The 12158-nt window shown below is 47.3% G+C and overlaps 1 long non-coding RNA gene across 1 annotated transcript; it reads right to left on the bottom strand.

Annotated features, from left to right (window-relative positions):
• Window positions 1–7544: 7544 nt before the first annotated feature.
• LOC120749381 (uncharacterized) lies at window positions 7545–10940 on the bottom strand. Its single transcript, XR_005699641.1, has 4 exons — window positions 10807–10940; window positions 9777–10096; window positions 9030–9147; window positions 7545–7700 (listed from the first exon to the last, which is right to left on the bottom strand). It is a non-coding gene; the product is annotated as an uncharacterized LOC120749381 (long non-coding RNA).
• Window positions 10941–12158: the final 1218 nt, after the last annotated feature.

Genomic DNA, 12158 nt, shown 5'->3' with positions numbered 1-12158 from the left:
CAAAGTGAATCAGAAAAACATTATGAACAGAAGGGTCACTGAAAGTCTGCACATTTGACAGAGCTCTCTGCAGCAGGATTGTTTTGTTTTCAGTTCCTGCTCAGGGGCTGAAAATCAAGCACAAATGTCAAAGGTTCACCTCGTTCTTCAGTTTGCTTTTTTTTGTTTTGTTTTATTTCTTAAATAAAAAAGAAAAAAAAAAAAAAAGAGAGAGAGAGAGAGGGAATAGCTGTCAGAAAATGTCTGTGAGCACGCACAACCCTTTTCTCAGTCAGGTATTTTTCCTTCAGACATCTGAAGCTTTTCTTCCTGGTCGGATGTCATTAGCATATAATTAAGGTGCCAGATCGGTGCCATTTTCCTGCATGTTTAATGGGGTGAGTTCCTGGGGTTTCTTGGGAGGTTTCCTCCTCCCAAACTGAGGTCAAACAGTTAACCAGTCATTCCTCTCCTCCTTCTATTTATAAGCCATAAGAAGCAGGATGTAGTAACATTCTCTTGTGGTTCGCCATAAGGAAAATATTCCATTTCTCCTTGGAGACGATCCTCAACAGCCCCCGCGGCAGAACTTCTTTTACGGAGTGAGAATGGGGGAAACCTCTGTGTGTGTGTCCTGCCTGCCAGTCCCGGCAGCCGAGGAAACCCCTGGAGAGAACCGTGCCCCCCTCCTGCCCCGCCTCACCTCTCCTTCCCCCCGTCCCTCTGTCTCGTCGTTCATCTGAACATCGAAGCTCCTCCTCGAACCAAACGCTGTGTTTTGTCCCCCAGATCCGTGCCCTGTCCCTAAGGATTGCAGCGCTGGGCGAGCTCTGTCCAGAAATTTTAGCCAAGTGTTTGAGCATCCACAGGAGTGTCCAGAGGGGAATGAAAGACACCGGCCCTGCAAGGGCACCTGGAATTGTTCCCGAGTTTCTGGCAGAGACCTGCCAGGCCTGTGTCCGCGTCCCGGCCCTTCTCTGAGTGACTCTGTGCCCAGGGCGTGTAAACAAAGGGACCAAAAGGGCTCCGTGAAGTCTCCTCGTTCGCAGGCTGCCTGGGAAGAGCAGGGGATGCTGCCGGGCAATCCAGCTGCAAAAGCAATTACTGCCTTCCCCGGCAAAGGAGCTCAGGGCTGAGCCCCGGCCCCGCTCCAGCTGCGCACAAAGGGAGAGACAAGAGGCTCTCGGAGTCCCAAATAAATACCTTCTCAATGGTGAGGAGGAAGCGTCCCACGGGTTTTGTTTTTCCCTTCAGGATGTCAGCATCCCGTGCTTTTGAAACCTTTGTGTTGCAGCGAGCAGCCCCCTTCTCCACTCAGCGCCGCTTTTCTTTGGGAAGGACTGAGAGGAGGAAGGAGCAGAAAGCATCGCTGGCTTTCAAAAGAGACAACTTCCCCGAGAACTGCCGGGGTGCTCCTGGAGATCACACACTTCAGGCTGCCCAGCGCTTGAAGCTCTCCTGACTTTGTTCCTTTCCAAGATGCTCCTTCATGTCTGCGTCCATCCCTCTCCCTTTATTTAAAGCCCGAGGCGTTGCAAACCACAGCGGCTCTGTGTCCAAAGAAGGAGCGTTTTGCCTTAACCTCGCATTTCAATACCTGCGGCGTTAACTTTGGAACCTAACAATGAAATCGCGAATATTGGCACTTCTCACCCTTTAGCCGCTCCTGGTTTTAGTGGGAGCGTCCAATGTACGGGCTCGTTCCAGATATATTCCTACGTTTTCAGAGCAGAAAACAAATCTCAGCCTTTCTCTCCCTGCTAGGCTAAACATTCGACTCCGTGTGGCTGTTTGCCATGCAACATCCAGCAGCGTCTTGAATACAAAACACGAGGGGGGGACATTCAATTAATGCAATTAAATAAGACACAGAACCGTGTTTCATGCTAATCGTTTCTGTAATCCAACAAAAGCCTGCCCCACTTTTGGGTTTTTTGCCGGTTTTTTTTTTTGGTTTTTGTTGTTTTTTTCTTTACATCTAGAGCTGCCACCCAGTTTCCAGTCTGTTGCACCAGAGCCATCCAAAATGTAGGTCAGGCTTGCCAAGTCCACTTCTGCATGAAACAAGGCGTGTTCTCCCCCCGGGGGAAGAATCCTCTCCGCCTCTGCCTGTGACAATCCCTGTTGCCCGGTGGCTGCCTCCCTCTGCTTTGGGCCACTGGGAAGTCACATCCCTGTGGTGCCCTGGCTGGGTTTTGGCAGCATCAGCCTCAGGAGGGTGGCCATCCATCCCCAAACCCGAACCTGCTGGCACCAAAGAGGGTCCAGGTGACACAGTAGCAGCAGCTCCGGTGATCCCAGGTGGGCACAAGAGCTATGGAAAGCCATCCTCCCAAAGGTTTGAGTGCAGGTTAAAATCCTCCACCAGATGTGGATGATTTCAAGGGGTTCCTGGCAGCAGGAGGGGAGGGGATGAGGGCTCCTCCTCAGCCTCATGGCAAGGAAAGACGGGAAGCTGGAGAGGAAAAGGCCAAGGGCAGGCCAGCCCAGGACCCCCAGGGATGCAGCTGTGGTTTGGGAATGTTATAAACACACATCATATTGTTGGCTTTTTGCAAATATTGAGATGAATACTGTATGTATAATGTTACAATAACTTTGATTTTTATTTCTGTTATTAACAAAAGCTTAGACACGGTAGTAGTGGTAGCTGATATAGTTATGAGTGAACTGTCTGTTTAGTCAAAATAACATCCAGTGAACATATGATGAAGACCTGCCATCTAGAGGAGGTATAGACCAAGGCCCAAACCACAAGTGATAAGAAAACTGCAGCCAAAAAGCACACATACTCTAAAAAGGCAGGCCCAAGGAGAGGCCACACTGAACACTTCCTAAAAAAAAATATGAATATACATAAGAATCTATGAATATGCAACAGGCTAATGCAATAGAAAAAAGTATTTTGAAGATAACAGCATGCTGTTAGCTAAATGCCAAGCACCCAGCCCTTTTTGTTTGTTTTTTTTTTTAACCCTTTACTTTATTTCTGTCTCTTATTGTAGTTTTATTAAGCTTTTTAAATTTTACCAAAAAAATAAACCACGTTTTTTCACAGGAAGCACGGTGGGAGTGGGCTCAGGCACTGGGGAAGCACCCAGGGAAGAAGCAGGACACCACAGCCAGACTGCTGTTTCCCAAGACAGGGGTCACTGGGGTGGATTTTTCTCGCTGGTTGTGAGGTAAGCAGGGGTGCCCTGAGGTCAGCTCTGAGCATCACATCCTCCTAAAAGCCACATTAATCACTCGGAACCTTTGGAATTCTGTCAAAGACAGATATCGTATTGAGCAGCCACAAAACCCAGGTAAGACATTGAGGCTGGGAGACTTGGGAAGGAGTGACAGGACAAAGAGGAATGGCTTCAAACTGAAAAATAGTAGGTTTAGATTGGGCATCAGGAAGGAATTCCTCCCTGTCGGGGTGGTGAGGCCCTGGCACAGGGTGCCCAGAGAAGCTGTGGCTGCCCCTGGATCCCATCTGTGTCCCTGGACATTGGGGCTTGGAGCAGCCTGGGACAGTGGAAGGTGTCCCTCCATATGGCAGGGGTTGAGATGAGGTGGATTTGAAGGTCCATTCCAACTCAAACCATTCTGGATTTCTATGATTTATCTATAAAGAACTATTGGAAACTTTACAAACCAGCCTGAAATTCCTTAAGTGCATTTGTGGGGAGGGGACAAGCCCACAGGGACACCAGCCTCAGGGAGATGCTGAGGGTCTGACCCAGGTTCTTGCCTGTGCCCTGTGCCCTGGAGTGGATAACAAGCTCACTGAAGCTGCTTGTTTCACACAAAATGTTCCTTATCCAGTGAGTTGGCAGCATCAGGCTGTTTCCATGTGGAGCTGGAAAGCTCATCTGCACAGGCTGGGAGAGGCCAAAGTGACAGACAGCTCTGAAGATGGTGCAGAAGGGGGAAAGAATAAAAATAAAGAGGAATGGGAGTTCAGGGAAAGTCCCAAATGGAACAAGCGACCAATCTGACAAATCCGTGCAGCGGCTGACTTGCTCCCCTCGTCCTGTGTACTCTGATGTGACATTGGGAGAAGAAGTGAGATTTCTCTTCTGCCTGCACTGCTCTGTTCGATTCATCACCTTCAGCTTTGGGGCTGGAGTGCTCAGGCTTGTGGAAAGAGGAGCTGTCCTGACTGTCTCCTGGCTCTCCCTTGGGAGCAGGAGCTGCAGAGGGAGCAGCGTTCCTGAGGCAGCTGCCCAGGGGCCTCTGCTGCTGCACTGCCGAGCTGGTAATTAATGAACCACTCTGGGAGCAGCCTGCAGGAACGAGCTGCTGTTAATTAGCCATGCGTTTGTCGTGTGGTGAGCAGTGATCACGGAGAAGCTTCAGAAAGTCTGAGACTTGGTCTAGAAATGGTCACAGGCTGTATTGGTGACCACTAATTGGTTATTAGGCAAGGCTTTATCGTGTATCCTTAAACTCATTGCAACTGCTCTCAAAATTTTGTGGAAAAGACCTAATCCCATCTGTTGGATCATCCAGAAGAGGTGGATAAAGGAATGATGACTCTCCACAGCCTTCTTTGCACTGTTTCTAAGCGTGGCAGCACTGACTGCAAAGCTCTCCATCGCTGGCTTTGACTGGCTGAGGCAACAAACACATCCCGAGGAGCTGCTTTCCATGGAATCGCGTGCCTTGGAGCGGACAGCCATTTATAGAGCTCCAGAAAAGAGCAAAGCTGCTGTGGGTCATTACTGTCCTCAAATGCCCTTTGTTCACAGGACATGGGAGTGATCTTCGTGGTGGCAGAGTGGTGTGAGTGTGCCTGGAGCCCCAGAAGCAAAGCGCACGCCGCTCCTGTGGGAGCTGGCAAAAAGCTCCCCCAGGGCCTTGTGCACATCCCAGGATCCCACCCATGCACACATCCATGTCTGCATCCCTGTGCGTGCCTGTGAGCCTTCAGCGCTGCAATCCTGTGCCTAACAAATCCCCGTGGCCCCATAAAACCCAATTACTAATGTGTTTAAAATAAAAAGATGAATGCGTATTTATAACCATGTTTAATATTTTATATAACACTCTACAACAGATGTCCGGGGAGTGGCAAAATTTTAATTAAGGCTTTCTCATTGCTTTTCCTAAGGAGCCCAATCAAAGTCCCACTGAAAGACAGGAGTGAGACATTTTAAAAAAAAAACCCACACAGTGACAAATGTTTACATGTATTTTATAACTTACTCTGTAAAGGACATCTGTGGCTCATCTAGTGCAAAAAATAAAGCCAAGATGATCCAGTATGAGGTTTTGTTCTATTGTTTTTTTTTTATGTAATGATCATGCCATGAGTAGTGTGGAAAAACCTTCAGTGTTGTGGATTTTTTTTCGTGTCTGTCACTTGATTGGTCAGTACTTCATAAAGAGGCAGAAATATGCATTTTGGAGGGGATCTCCCAGCAACTCCAGCTCTGCTGGCTGAGGGCCTTGCAAGTTCCATTGGATTCAAACCAGCTTTGGGCACCAATAAACCTCATGGCCGGTTTGCAAAGAGGAACCTGAAGGAAAAAGTATTTGGGGAGTCGCCCACTGTCCCTGGGAGTGTCCCTGAGGGGACACCACAGTGCCCTTCCTGCTCCTGGGAGCTCCCTGAGTCAGGTCAGAGATGGGAGAGTGGTCTCCTCCTTCTCATGGAAAAGGAGATTTTCCCAAGTTCCAAGGAATTACTGAGCTGGCCCCAGAGGCTGGAACAATGCTGCTGGAAGGCTCCTTTCTGTCTAACAGGTTATGTCCAGACCCTAGACCCCTTCTTCCCTGCTCCATCTCATTCTGGGAGCTCTCCTCTGGCTGGGGAGGTGCCAGAGGACTGGGCTGAAGAGAGGACAAAGTGAAAGAGGGACAACCAGGCTGTTTCCACATGAATTTTCTTAGCATACTGAAGCAGACCCAGACTGCTTGTGAGCCAGGCTCCCCAGGAGAGCCATCAGCATGTTCCAAGTGGAGTGGGAGAGCACAGGAATCGTTTGTTTGCTACCCTAGTGCAGTGCCTGCTCCATTATATTTAGATATTATTAACTATGATTAAGTGCACGATCAGGAGACAGAGCTGCTTCCATCTATTGCATTTAAAATTCAGAGAAGGCTGCTGTGATGGTGCTGGAACATCACGGGGTGAGTGATGGGATGGAAATCAATTAACAGGTGGAAAAATAGGCTGGTACATGCAAAACTCTCTGAAAAGGGCACCCACTTCTTCCTTGGGATCTTACTCACGACACAACAAAAGGGAACCCACACAGATGAAGGCTGAACCATTCATTTGGAAGTTTTTAATTTCTTCCTTAAGGGAAGCTAAAGAATATTTTTAAAATGTCTACAGTCTTAAAAATGCTCCTCTTTTGGTCTCAAGCAGTTTGGTTTTTTAGTACATCTTATGTTCTAGATGCTGATTTCCCAGGATGGCTGCACCTCAGATCCTGGTGGGGCTCAGGGAGGGCTTCTGTGCTGTGACCTTTTCCAGTGAGATGGAAAATCTTTTCTGCAAGCTGCTGTTTTTAAGGGACACCTAGAGTCTCTCTTCACTGTTTTTGCTTTTTTGGGTCCTGTGTTTGAACTTGTTCTATCAATTGGGCTGCTTTATGCAGAAAGCAACTTCCAGACCTATCCACAACTGGCTTTCTTTCCAAACTCCTCTCCACTGCTTTTTGTCCATGATAACCTGGCAAGTCAAGTTTCTGATGCTCTTTCCTAACTACAAACAAGGTGACAAACAACTCCTGGGACGCTCTGAGTGTTGCCCTCCCAGACCACTTCCCTCTTTTCATCATATTTTATTGCTGCTTCTTTTCTTGAGCACAAATCCTGCTCTGAGAGCTGCAGTCATTCTTGGCTGGTGGAGTTTGTGCACCTGGGAATCGCCTGGAAATGGGCCCTGTGGCACTTTGGGAGGCAGTTTGTCACTTCCAAGGATACCGTGCACACTTTGCAATCAGTTCTGACAGAAACTGGAGTTAGGTCTGGCTTTCCCAGGCATTTAGCATCTCAGCAGGTTTTCTGGGAAAATTGCTGTCTGTCAGGCAGAGTTCTTAGAGCTGACAATGTCCCAAAAATGAGTGGCGTCAGGCACGGTGAGGACACAGGGATGCCACATCCCCAAGGGGCAGCTGTGTCCGCAGGGAGTCTCCACAGCCTCACCTCCCTATCACCTCTGGCTGTGACAGAATCGCTGGTGCTGATGTTTGCAGAGAGAGGGGTTTGTAATTTCCCTGGCAGAAACAGGCCACATTCACTCAGCAGGAAAAAGAGTGGCATTTCCCCATACCTGGGAATGTGAATGCTTGGAGGAAAACGCATTCAGCCAGATCTGCAACAAGCCAGGCAGCGCTGAGGATCCACGGCAAAATCCCCTCTGTGCACTCACTCCTGCCTCTTCCCCTCTCCCAGGGCCAGGAATGACTCCCAGACACACACACCACAAGCTCGTGGGGCCAGAACTTCCCAAGTGCACGTCACTTAACAAAGCAGGAGGGAAAACACTGAAAAATAAATGGGCGGCAGATGGCCTGATGGGGCAAAGCCCAATCTGAGGATTAACCAGACCATAATAAAAGCTGTCATTACAGGTTGTCATCGTTGGTGAGTTATTTATTAGCTCTAAACAGTGTTTCCCCCAGATACCAAATGTCAAATGCTTTAATATGGAGGACCGAAATCTTCCTTTTCCAGCTGCTCCTATTTCATCCTGCCAGCTGCACCGTCTCATCTTCCAAGACCTGCCAAAGAGCCCAGCATTAACATACCTTATTATGCACATTATTTTGCCAGTAGAGGCCAGATGAGGCCAAATCATTCTGATAATAAGCCCTGCTGTCATTAAATGCTATTATGCATGCTAGTGTTGATCCCCAAACCTCCCCAGAATATTAATAAGGGCAAGCTTGGCATTTGCTGCAAGGATTCTGGAGTGGATGAGTTTGGCATTTATTGGATCTGTCCACAGTCTGAAGGGATCCATGGCTACACCAGGCACTTCTGTAACCCAGGAGGAAAACATGAGGTGCGTGGTACACAAAATGTTTCCCAATCTCAAAAGATTTCTTTCTCCTTTAAAAAGGGATCTTAAAAGGCTTGGGGATTTGATTTGGATCCCTCGAAGGAAAGAAAGGAAAGGAAAAGGAGGGAATTGCCTGAGGATGATCCAAACATTTCATTCTCATTTTTCAAAAACATGTTTTAAGGTCAATTTGAAATGAAAATGTCATTGTGAAATGAGGAGCTGAAAATGCCAGTGTGAAAATAGGAGCTGAAACACTTCAAATCCTCTGATTTTTTTTTTCTTTTTTTCCCCCTCACTGAAGCAATGTATGATATTTTGACCTGAAGACCTAGGACTAGCTTTGGTTAATCTAGAAATAATTTTTTCCTGTGATTTTATTGCTTGGGAAAAAAGAGTCACCTGCTTTAAGCGTTCTGGCCTTTGAGGAGGAGGCATTTATATTATAAAGTTCTTTTGACTGAAAGTTTCAGTTGTTATTAGAATCTTCTGATTTCTTAAGGTATTTATGCTTCTAAAATACAATTGTTTTTCCTTTTCCTGTCCATTCTCTGCAAGCATTTTGAGAGTTTTTATGTAGCGTGGTTTCAACAGGGCAGTAGCACATAAGAAATGGTGGGGGAAAAGTGCCACAAGCTCTCCATTGTAATATGACCATAAATTGAAGCCTTATTTCAGTTATGGGTGGCCACTTCTGGTACCTAAAGGTTAAAGCCTCCCTGGCAGTGATTAACTAGTCAGGATCTCAGCCAGATTTCAGTACTTGAGCAGCCACTACTGCGGAAAATAACTTGAAATCTTTCCCCTGACCCTTTTGTCAAGCTGTCACTGCCAGTGATTGATTTCAGTTCGTGCAGAGCCCGGGGCTGTCTCCGAGCTGTAATTGTGACCTAATGTGCAGCCCTGGACAAGTCAAGGTGTATTCCCTGCATTTCATGATCTCCTTTACACCCCAGGGCACAGGGAATTGGACAGAACTCACGGGGATGTAGGATTGAGCTGTAGAGGGGCTTTTAAGAGACTCAGTGTGACAGAGAATTCCTCTCACCTTAATTCAAGATCAGCCAGAAAGATCAGAGCAGAGTAGCCCTGGGAGATGGCAGTATTGCACATCCACAGACATCAGTCTGGTGAAGAGCAGAGTTCCTTTTGTTAATCCAGGCCTTCTGCTCAAAGAGAAAATTTGGGTGTTAACACTTTTGGGACCTCTTCGCAGTAGCTGAGCTGGTGGCATCAGGCTTGAGTCACATGCTGGAAAAACGCAGGGTAAGAAATTTTACTTCAGCTAGTCTGCAGCCTAAAGAAAAAATCCCGCCAGAAAGCAGGCACCTGCATTCTTTCAACAGACAAATGGTGATAGATTAGAGCATACCTTTAAAAAGCCCAACAAGCCCTTAGATAACATTCTCTGTCACCAAACAGAAAGAAAGCCAGAGCACAGGACTAAAATCAGAGTCAGGAGAAAGGACCAAAGTATTTTTAGTTTGTCTGGGTTCCCAGCCTAAGTGAGGGAATCACTTTAATCAAATTTAGCTGAGCCCCAGCCACTCTCTCTGTGGTTGGTTTCAGCTGCACATGTGCCATCTTGGAGGAGCCCTTCCCAGCGGCACACAGGCAGCTTTGTTTACAGCCTGGGAAGGATCAAATGGTCTCCACTGGAGGGAAGGGAGAGCAAAGGAAAGCGTTTCCCTCTGAGTGATCCGCGCCTAAAGAGGAAGCTTTATATCTTCGCAAGCCAGGGTACAATATGTTCAACATCTGCCAGTCTTTCCTCCCAGCAAGAGAGATGAATCACCTGCTTTCTCCAGAAGGGAGATGTTTGAATCCTCTTCTGTCGATGAGGAAGAGGGAGCAGTTCTCTCATTGTGATGCATATTAGCAACAACCTCAGCAAGGAGTATAGCCTGTGCAGTTGATGCTTCACCACTGCTGCTGGCAGAAGGGATCTTGAGGAAAGGCCTGTTTTCTGTGAATAATGCAAATTGTTTGCAGTTCCAGTAATTCAAGGCCGGGGGTAGGAAGTTTGCTTCGTTCTGCACGGGGTCACATTTCCTCCCCATGGGCGCTGATGGCGTGGCCAGGAACCCACTGCAGGCTCTAGAGGAACTGTGTCACCTGGGGGAAACAATCTGGCTCATAAACACGTGAAATTTGGGTCTGGAAAGGGGTAAGACAGGCAACATATGTCCCAGGGAAGGGGGCTTCAAGAAACACCGACAGCAAAAGATGCACGTGTGGGCTTCAGTCCACCCCTGCTCAAGGAAAGCATTTCAACCCAGTGTAATAGCAGCAACTCACAGGCTTAAGTGCTTGCTAAAAGCCAAGTTTCTGTCAGAAACTCCCCAGAATAAGTGTGGTTTGCACATCAGGCTGCAGAGCTAAGGGAAACATTGCTGTGTAACCTCAAGAAGAGCTATGGCAGCTACACTGTAAATCTGATCCTCGCAATTATTTCCATGATGACAACACCCACCAGCCTGAGCTGGAACCTATTTGTGCTGGGGATGCTGCAAATGGGGTAAAAAAAATGCTTCTTCCTTCTCAGAGTTTTTATGTGACATGTGACTTGGTTTTGAAAGACAGTTGTCTGCTAAGGAAAGCTAGAGCCTCCCTTGGAATAGAGAATGTAAACCTCCTTCCCTCCAAATTATTATAATTTTGCACTTACGGGCTTTCAAGCAAAGATATGGGAATAGGAGTAACAGTTCTTTACTAGGAATATTTTAAAAAAAAAAAAAAGGAAAATACAAATATAGTAGAACAAAAACCCAGGCAAGGTAGCAAACAAAAATCCTGGAAAACCCTAACAGAGTCAGGGATATGACCTGGCACCCTCTTGCTCAGGGCATTGGAAGCAGTCCAAATAGGCCCTTCTGGAGTAAGGGATGTGGTTCTGTGGAGTAGAGATGGTCCTGTAGGAAGTCCAGTGGTAATGAGATGAGTCCAGTCTTCCTCCAGGCATCCAGTAGAAGAACCAGAGACCTACTGGTCTTCAGTCCCAGTTTTTATCTAGCTAGGAACAGTTGGCTCCACCCCTACTGGGTGGAGCATCTCACAATGGCATGATGGAATGTGTCATGTCACAGGTGGGCCCTAATGGCCAATTATCAGGGGATGTCCCCCTGGAGGATGGAGGGGTGGTGAAAGAGATAAGAAACACTGCCCCACCTGGTTTTAGTGGCTGGGCCATTATCAGAAGGCATTCGCTCTCCTCTCCCAAAAAACAGCTTTCAACAGATGAAATAGAATACACTTCTTTTTAGGTTACATAACCCAAGACAACACAGCAGTGAAGGGCAGAGGTAGCCCAAGGAAACCTGAAAGGATTTGTCAGGTGGAGAGTTCTATTCTTTTGGCCACTTGTTGATTCTTACAAATTGCAGCTCTTTCAGCTGGCTACACTCTGTGAGAGTCAGGAAGGCCCCCAAGCTCATTTTGCTGCTTGCTTTGAACCAGCTCCTTTCAAAATTGTCATAATTCTTCTCCTGCCTAGCAGGGAGAAGTATTACTTTGAAAAGGCCAAATAGTTTAAGTTGCTTTTGCAACCAGCTTTTCTACGTGTACAAATTGGTCACTCGCACGAGGGCAAACGTCCTGCTTGCACCAAGGTGAGCACACAACCCAAGGCAGATCCCCCAGGCCCCCTCAGAGAGCAGGTTTATCCTTCATTTTTGTGTGAACAAGGAATAGAAACCATCCAAAAGAGCACCCTGGGTGTTCAATATCACAGTCTGCTTCTGGTCATGGGGCAGGGCAAGAACTGGGAGTGGAGTGCTGAAGAGAAGTTGTTGCTCTAAACTCAGATTGAACTGAAATAGTTCAACAAGTGAACATTATTGAAGTTATTATCCTGGGAATAAAAATATGGAAGGATTTATTGGGGAAACAAGTATTTAGAGCAGACTTCAAAGAAAATCTGTTCTTTGTGATTTAAATTGTGTCCTATGCTCCCTAACCCTCTGATCCCTGGAAGCAGGGGTGGTTTCTGGGGAAGGAGCACATTTTCCCACCCTGCAGTGTGTATGCCTTTCCCACACCCCTTTGGACAGGCCAGGTGAGCTCGTGGAGAGGCTCCAGGTGTGGATGGATGTACAGCTGCCCTGCTGCCTCATCCCAGAAACATCCCGTGCTGGGACAGCCCTTCCCTCCACACTGCTTGTAAACACTAAAACTTTTC

The sequence above is a fragment of the Hirundo rustica genome, chromosome 2, assembly GCF_015227805.2.
Source record: "Hirundo rustica isolate bHirRus1 chromosome 2, bHirRus1.pri.v3, whole genome shotgun sequence".
Lineage (NCBI taxonomy): Eukaryota > Metazoa > Chordata > Aves > Passeriformes > Hirundinidae > Hirundo > Hirundo rustica.
Note: the sequence above shows the minus strand (reverse complement) of the source record. Positions and strands in the feature narration are given on the sequence as shown.